The sequence below is a fragment of the Cibotium barometz genome, chromosome 7 (genome assembly GCF_041138505.1).
Source record: "Cibotium barometz isolate CiBa-2024 chromosome 7, ASM4113850v1, whole genome shotgun sequence".
Taxonomy (NCBI): domain Eukaryota; kingdom Viridiplantae; phylum Streptophyta; class Polypodiopsida; order Cyatheales; family Cibotiaceae; genus Cibotium; species Cibotium barometz.
This window is the reverse complement of record NC_141052.1, coordinates 29,406,431-29,415,226: the sequence shown is the minus strand read 5'-3', so window position 1 is coordinate 29,415,226 and position 8,796 is coordinate 29,406,431.

Below are 8,796 nucleotides of genomic sequence, written 5' to 3'. Positions count from 1 at the left end.
TATCTCTTCTCGAAGGTTCCTCAACTTCATTTTAATCTTGATTTATCAAGTCCTAACATCATCATATTTCTTAAGGATTAGACCTCTTTCTAAATTAAGCACATCAATCCTTATTTTTTTGTTCTTGATTTTTTATTTTCTATCAAAAAGTTATTAATTCTAGTCTTTTCAAGGCACCTTAGACTCTGCTTTTGAAATACATCCCTTCTCTTTATTAGATTACTCTTAATCTTTTTAATTAAGGATTATTTAGGACTTTCTCTCTCTAAAATTCTTATTTCTTAAGAGAGAGAGATTAACTTAATCGAATTAAATTTTAGATCATCTTGATTTTCTTGAGCTAGTTCTAGAATTTTAATCTAATCTTAAACTTAATCTCACTTGCTTAGAGAGTCATTTCTCTTTCTCTCTATAGAATCGCTTCTTCTCTCTCTCTATAATTCTCCTTGTAAAATCTTTCTCTCTCTATAATTATTTATATCAATGTTCAAAAAGAGTTCTAAACCTCCTTCCAAATAGTTTCAAATTAATCTAGGGTATTTTTCACCTAAAGCTATTTTCTCCCTCTATAACCTTAATTCCACTTTCTCTCTCTAGGCTTAGGGCTATCCCTAAAATAAACCTTATTCTAGAATTTCACCCAATTAATATTCTACCCGTCCTAAATTTATTTTCCTACGAAGGGTCAATGTACATATCTATGTGTACAATTGATGTGCACTAAGAATGCACACAATTATGTGCATATTCGAGTGCACATCTTATCTTCTCAACCTTTAAAAATATCAAATATTAAAGCAATTTATCTTATCCTACTGAAGGTTCAACTCCATAAATTTTTGGGTATAAAAATGTGAAAATATGTTTTTATCCTTAATATAAATTTTATCCTAAGGTCAAATTATGAATTTTTTGTTTCTAAGGGCATGGGTAGAGAATATTCCCTACTCAAAATTTAATCGAAAGTAATTTCATGCCTTGGTACTAATAGAATGCTCATTTAGATGATTTAATTAATTCTATGCACATAGCCTTGTGAAAACCTATTGTCGTAGGTGAAATCCTAAGATTTTACATAACTATTTTTAAAAGGAATACTTTATTCATAATAATGCATTTTAGACCAATCAGAAGCTAGAGAAATAAAAACAAAAGGTCAAAATGAACTATAAATGCAAAGAGTACCTCTTGGCCTAACTTTGAAGCTTGATGTTGATACTATTAGAGATTATAAAGGTATGCATAACTCCCTAGACTTTCACAAAATTTTTTACACCCCCTTGGATAGCTAGAATACTTTACTTTGACAAGATCTAGGTACTTTGGAAGAGGTAGAAGTGCTAGAAAGTGATTGTACTTGCTTGGGACATGTACCAGGCATTGATGAAAACTATGAAATTGACTTCTTTACTCTCAAGAAAAAAATTCATAAATTTCTTAAGGAGGGCAGGGGGTACTTATACGTGAAAAGGGTGGTTTTGAGCCTCTACATCCACATAGTAAACTTGAGTTAATGCCAAGCCATACCTACCATGCAATCCATGTAAACCATAGAAATTAGGGGCTAAACTTAACCTTATAATTACATGCATGCATTTTATCTAGAAAGAACTAATAGAAGCATGACTCTTGTTTTGAATAATCCATATACCACATAACATCAACAAAATTACCATGGGTAGATTAACCACCACCTACCAACCAAATTCACTTTGATTTGGACAAACCATGGTGAGAATTACCCTTATCCTAATTTAATTAAACTAATGTGATCACACACATAATAGTGTATACCAATTAATTTTTTCGAAGGGAAGCCTTGAAATTTTGGCCCTAATATTTTTAATTAAATACTGGCACTTGACATAATACTTTTTTCCTTTTTTTCTAAATAATTTTATTATTTCACCTCTTAACCTATATTAATTATAGGTGTGCACACTAATGTGCACATGTGCACCCAGGGATGAAGTAAAGGGGATTATTTCGAGAGTGGAATAGAGCGATAGACAGCTAAATGGATAGTAGAGCTCAAGAGTTCATGGCTAAGTGGTTGTTGCCAATGTATTGCATTGTTTAGAGTTCATCCTAATATTGAAGAATGTCTCATGGGTTGATCTCTAACTTGTCTCTACTCTGTACAGCATAGTTATTTCTACTTTGTGTCGATTGCATGACTATCTGGATGCTAACTCCTATCCGGAATCATGAAGGACCTAGGAACTAACCTGCATGTAGTCATGGCTAACTCCCCAAGCTTAGGCAGACTATGATAGCTCAACGCGCCAGTGTTGGCTTGTCGCACTGGGTATAGTTGCATTAGTCACTACTCTTCAGGAGCTGACTAGGTGGTTCGTTTGGAACCACGTAAGTGACGGGTGTTGACACAACACCGACACTTGTACAAGCTTATTGCATAGAGGGTATCTATATCATCTCAATGTCTATGTATTGGAATTTGTGGATACATATTGGAGAGTCAAAATCATGCATGTATTTTTTAAGAGAAGGGACCATCAACATCACTCAAATTAGCATCTTCATCAAGCCCCAAACTAGGCTGACAAGGTATGACATGTACAACTAGTCAAGTTATGCACTTTTCTTGTCTATTTGCACATGTGAATGGTTTTAATCCTTTTTCAATTATTGGATCAATTATTTGAATAAATTATTCTCTATTAATTTAATGCACTGCACCTTAGACCGAGCTAAAACCACCTAGTATAATTTTTATAAGGCTTGTGTAGAATTTAATTATATCACGTAGTCCTTTTTCCCAAAGAATTAATCAAACTTTGTAAATTTAGGGTATCATGTTAATTTTCGGCATAAAATTATATCTTTTCACAAGACCCAAAATAGAGAACCCAATGGTAAATAATAATTAGATAAACTTTAAAAAAAGGAAGGTTTATAACCTTAGGTTAACTTGTAAATGTATGAGTCTTTCTCTCCACCTAGATTAATTCAAACCATGGATAGGTTAAGACTAACCCTAGGAAATTAATTAGTGACCTAATCTTAGAGTAACCCTTAAATTAGTAGAGAGAGAAGCATTAGTACACACAGCTAGTTTATCTTGAAAATCTTTTTGTATGCATAAAAAGGTTTATTAATTCAAGGATATAACCTTAGAGTGACCTTAGAGTAGTTGAATCTTGTTTGGTGAGAGAAAAATAAAATTTGTGCAAAATTGTTGTAGTGAGAGAAACTCCTAGATTTTCTCTTTAATTAAGGACATAAATGTGTAAATGTTTACCCACCATAAGAATCAGTAATTCACTTGCTCCATTTATGAAGAGAAAAGAAATATTTGACCCATGTGAATCTACTTTATCCCTAGTAAACCCTACAAACTTCACATTTTCTCTCTATAGAAAATGGTGAAGAAAATGGCCAAACCCTACGAGAAGACAAAATCTAAACAATTAGAGATAACTAAATTAGGAGTGGAGCTAATTCATCACATAAAGTTTGAGAGATTATCCTAAGGAGAAATAGGACATATATGGAATATTTATATTGATGTGCCCACATAAAGTGGTTACATAATAACAGGTTTATAATATCTATAGTATCATTGATAATTGTGTGTGTGTGTGTGTGTGTGTGTGTGATATTTCATTGAAGATTGTAGGATTGCTATGAGTGTAAAAGCTATTGTAAGTTCTATTTGGCCTATAATGTACTATATTTGGTGTAGGTGAAAGTTCCTACAAGTAACAATGTTTGATAATCTATACTATCCAATTTTCATAGTCTTTCGACTCTAGGAGAGGTGCAACTTTTGATCTTCGCATTCATCTTCTGACATTTTGTTGTAGATGTGGCACATATTGTTGACTATTGTGGATTTTGCTATCATGATTGACTCTTCTACCAAAGGCCCTCCACTCATGGAATGGGTCTTCCATGTTCTGAAGTTGGCCGCAAGAGTACATTCCTTTGTTTAGTTATAGATATGGTTTTTGTCCTAATCATGGATCAATCCAGATTCTATCATGCTGCAGTGTCCTAGGATGGTATTATAGGAGGTGGGTTATTTCATGGAACTATTGTCCACTATGGCTTTCTATCTTAATCCTATTGGAATTAGAAAAGATTAACAATACAATACAACCAATATACAATAGCGAATATAAAATTGTTTGCAAATGTGAGTTCATGCGTACCTCCACCTTTAAATAGTGTATCGGGTGCATTACCCTCTTGCTTGAGAAGTTTACCATAAATGAAAAGAAAGCAATTTCATTGGAATATTGGCAAAATAGATGAATACTCCAAGAGCAAATTTCACAAATGGCATCTAGAAGCTTTATGTTAGAATCAAATGTTTATAAATGAGAAAAATAGCATCTACATTTAAATCATTTTAAGAATTACAATTTCAAAAGATTTAGATAGTAAATGTTTAAATAAAACTTAGCATCACAAAGTAGAGAATGTCAAAGATTTGGTAGACTATCTAAATGCTTTGCGATGCCCTTAACACCCATCATAGCATTGAAATGGGCAATTGATTTTGTGGGACCAATAGATCCTCCATCGTGATATTGGTCTAATCGATATATTCTTGTGTGTACAGGAATTAATTTTGTGGGACCAATAGATCCTCTGTCATAATATTGATCTAATCGATACATTCTTATCTGTGCAGACTACATGACAAAGTGGTGGATGGACACAAAACCTTGGAAGATGGATCAATAGATGTGGCCAAATTTCTCTATGAGAACATAATTATATGTTTTGGATGCCCATTAGAGCTAGTATGTGATCGTGGTTCTCATTTCATAAATTACATGACCACAAAGAAAGTGGAAGATCAGGCTTATGAACTCTTACTAACTCAAGTGGTACCCAAGTGCATCATCTTGGCTACCAAGTCAAGATTAACATCAACTCAGAGGAGGAGGAGCTTGCCCCCTCTAGCATGAGAGGACTAATAAGCTTATCTATAGCATGCAGTTAAAGCAAAGCTACGTAACGTGCAAAGAAATAAGCTATCTATAACTCATTGAAGATTAAAAGACTTACATATACCTTGACTTCTATTAGAGAACCAGTTGATGATGATGACAACTTGGTGTCAATCACTTTGAAAAGACGATTTTCAATTTCAAAAAGCTATCCAAACTCGGGAAAATTTTCCCAAACTTTGAGGATCTTATAGTCCTTCTTATCCCATTGCTAAGATGGCAACTGTGAGAATTGTTATTGTAGTGGTGGCTATGTCAAAAGGTTGGGTTTTGCATCAATTTCCCATCTTAGCTATAATCTAGCAACACTATAAAAATTTGCAAGGTGTAAGGTCTCTCAAAGCCTCGCCTCCTATTAATAACCAAACCAACATAGATTTTGATACCTAAGCCATCCATAATCCTCAATCCTCTATATCTAGGTCTAAGCCTCCAATTTTAGTGAGCTACCCATAGGTGGGATGATGAACTCCCCCTCTCATGTGGGAGATGTTGTGGGAGACTTAGTGATGCTTTTCCCAAAGCCTTAAAATGTACTAAGGCATTCAAAATATGTTCTAAAGCAAGTCTATTGCCAAGCTCATAAATTTATGATTTACTTGCTACAAAATGTACTAAGGCATTCAAAATATGTTCCAAAGCAAGTCTATTGCCAAGCTAATAAATTTATGATTTATTTGCTATAAAATGAATTTGAAAAGGGTTAGAATATGAACCATACTTCCTCTAACAACATGAGTATGATCAGATATAATTTTTTTTTAGGTGGTAACTTAGATTTCATATAATTCAAAGGAGGAAATGATTCTTCACTATCGGGTCATCTTCAAAGCTATATCCTTAAATGATTTATTGTTGTTCCATGAGTCAACAAAAAAAAAATGTTTTGAGTAATAACTTGAGTAAGAACTCGAGTATTGCTAATGGGAATCATGAAAAAACACCCTTCAAGGTCTCATGTCTACATTATTGACCATTTATCCTTTCGTTTTTGGTTGAAGATTCGTAGCAATATATGGAATAAATTTGAATTTTGTTCCGATACACAAGCTAGTGAGATAAATTTGAATTTCGCTCCGATACACAAGCTAGTCAGAGACACTCCTCCGCCCATAAGTTATAGTAGTTATAAATGGCTGATAATGATCATGAGGAGATGTCCGAGTCATTATGATTTGAAAAAGATATTCTGACAATAAAAACTTGCAAATGTTTTAGGATTAAGAATCAATAAAGAATTATCCTATTTTTGTGGAATTTTGGAAAAGATTTTGGTCTCGAGTGAGAGCTTAATGAAAAGCTTATTTGGTTTAAGTTTTGAATATGTAATATAAAGAAAATAAACTAAATAACTTGTGTAGTCATCTTGCCAAAGATAATGAGTACAATCACACTTTACTACAATGTGTGACACATTTAAAATTTCAACATATAGCCATGGGTCTCTATCGACTTATCAGTTATATGAATTTGCTAAAGTCAAGGAACATATAGGCATGGGTCTCTATTGACTTATCAGCTATGTAAATTTGCTAAAGTCAAGGAACAAGTTTAATAGATTCAGTTTAGCCCTCATCTAGCTATCAAAATTCAAAATTCCTCCACATAGAAAGACTTGTCGGGGCCAAAAGACATTTCTGAGGAAAAGTTTAGAATGGTAGAAGTCTGAGCTAAAGTCAAGGAACAAGTTTAGAAATTTTAGTTTAGCCCTTGTCTAGCTATCAAAATTTAGGATTCTTAGACATAGACTTGTTGGGGTCAAAAGACATTACTGAGGAAAAGTTTAGCATGGTAGTACTTTAGTATATATATGTATTTAGAATGCCATGTTCCCAAACAATAACATCCATGGTCGCAGCACCATTGGGTATTGAGTAGAAAAAGCTCAAGGCTCAAAAATGGTGTCTTATAAATCTTTTTTAGCCCTTATATATATAAGACTGCAAGAAATGAAAAATTTATAAGATTATCACCAACTGGTTAAGTCCACCAAATTGGCCCTCTCCTTGTATAAAATTTTCAAAGTAATTTTTGAATTTGAACCTTCCAAGGGATGTCCTTTGTACTTGGCCAAAGCCAAAGGTCTGATACCACTATAACAAGATCTTTCTCCAAGTATCTCAAATAGTTAAAACATGAATTAAACGTCAACATGAACAAAGCCAGTTTTGCCCGTCAAATCGGTTTCTTCAGACGACGTTGACCTCGCCTGCGAGCTCCGCTTCTCCCCCCCCTGCTGCTTCTCGCCATCGCGCCCCCCTCTCCCCCTCGCCAGTCCACCGCTTTCTCCTCCGTCCTCTCCCCCGCCTCCTTCATTGCGCCCCTCTTCGCCATCTCTCCCCCGCCTTCTGCCTAGCGTCCTCCCCCGCCTTCGCTCCCCTTCCTCCCTCCTCGTTTCCGCCTTCTTTCCCCCTGCCTTCTCTTCCCTCGCCACCTTCCACGCTGCCTTCCCCGCCATTCCCCCCGCCGCTTGCTTCCTTCCCCCGTCATCCTTTCCTCCGCCTCTCTATCCCCTTCGCCTCCTTCTCCCCCGCCTCTCTTCTCTCCCCCGCCACCTCTCCCCCCTCCGCCTTCTCTCTCCTCCCTTTCGTCTCGCCCCTCCGCCCACCGCTAACTCCTCCCCGCCTCAGCTTCCCCCCCCACCCCGCCCCCGCTATCTTGTAGCCCTCCGCCTCTCTTTTTTCCTCGCAGGGCTGTGTCCCTCCCGTTGGTGACCCCAATTTCTGGCCTTTTCCCTCTGGAGGACTCCATGGAAGCCGCTCCGACTAACCCTACCGATTCCGGTCTCCGTCTGGAGTTCACAGCTGAAGATCTTGAGTTGTTTGTTTCCACAGTTTCCGCTCTTGAGGCCTCCTCCTTGGTCTGCAAGATAGTGGTGGGTAGCCGTCCGATGCGGAGAGAGCTTCGCAACCTTCTGCAAGGCAGCCTTGTTGGCGTGCCTACCAAGATCGTCAGCGTAGATTTTTTGGGACGTGGCTACTACCAGGTGGATTTCGAGTCCCCCCCACAGGCAGCTCAGATGGTGCTGGCTCGGAGCCCCATTGCCCTCCGCTCATCCCGGGCGTTCCTGGCGCGATGGACTCATGGTTTCGACCCCGCTTCTGACCCGCTAGCAGGCGCGACAGGTTTCCCCATCACTATTTGCTTTCCTGGACTCCGTAGGGAGTACTTGCCCCTCTTGTCATCCATTGGCAAGGCGTTCGGGCAGGTGGTGGAGACGCCTTAGACAGCGGCTTCAGTGATTGCTCGGGCAGCAGGACTCCCGGCCATTCGGGTTGTGGTTCCGTCACCGGAGTCCCTCCCGAAGACGATCCTTCTCCCTTGTCTTTCTGGAGGACATATGATACAGTGCGTGGAGTATTCGGGCCTCCCCGGCCAGTGCTACACATGTCGGGAGATGGGCCATCTCGCACGCGCCTGTCCCCGCAAGGGGGCTCATCCTTCACGCTATGCCGCCTCTGGACCCCCTGCAGGAGACCCGAGGGGTGGCCATCCACCTCAGAGACCGGACATCCCTGGCTCGCCACAGCAGGCGCCATCATCTGACGAGCAGGCCCCGACGGAGGATGCCGCGCAGTCCCAGGAGGCTGGCGGGTGGCAGGAGGTTCGCCGGCGGAAAAGCCCGGCCCGCAGGGTCCGTCGTCTCGCAGACGTCAGCAGGCAGCACAGGCTGGCGAACAGGCTGGCGAACAGGCGACTCCGGTTGGCGTACAGGCACCTACCCGCACTTATGCTCCTGTCAGGGATAGGCGGCCAACAGGTCCCACCCCGATGGACGAGGATTCAGACTCAGTGCCCGTTGAGGCCGCTGGTG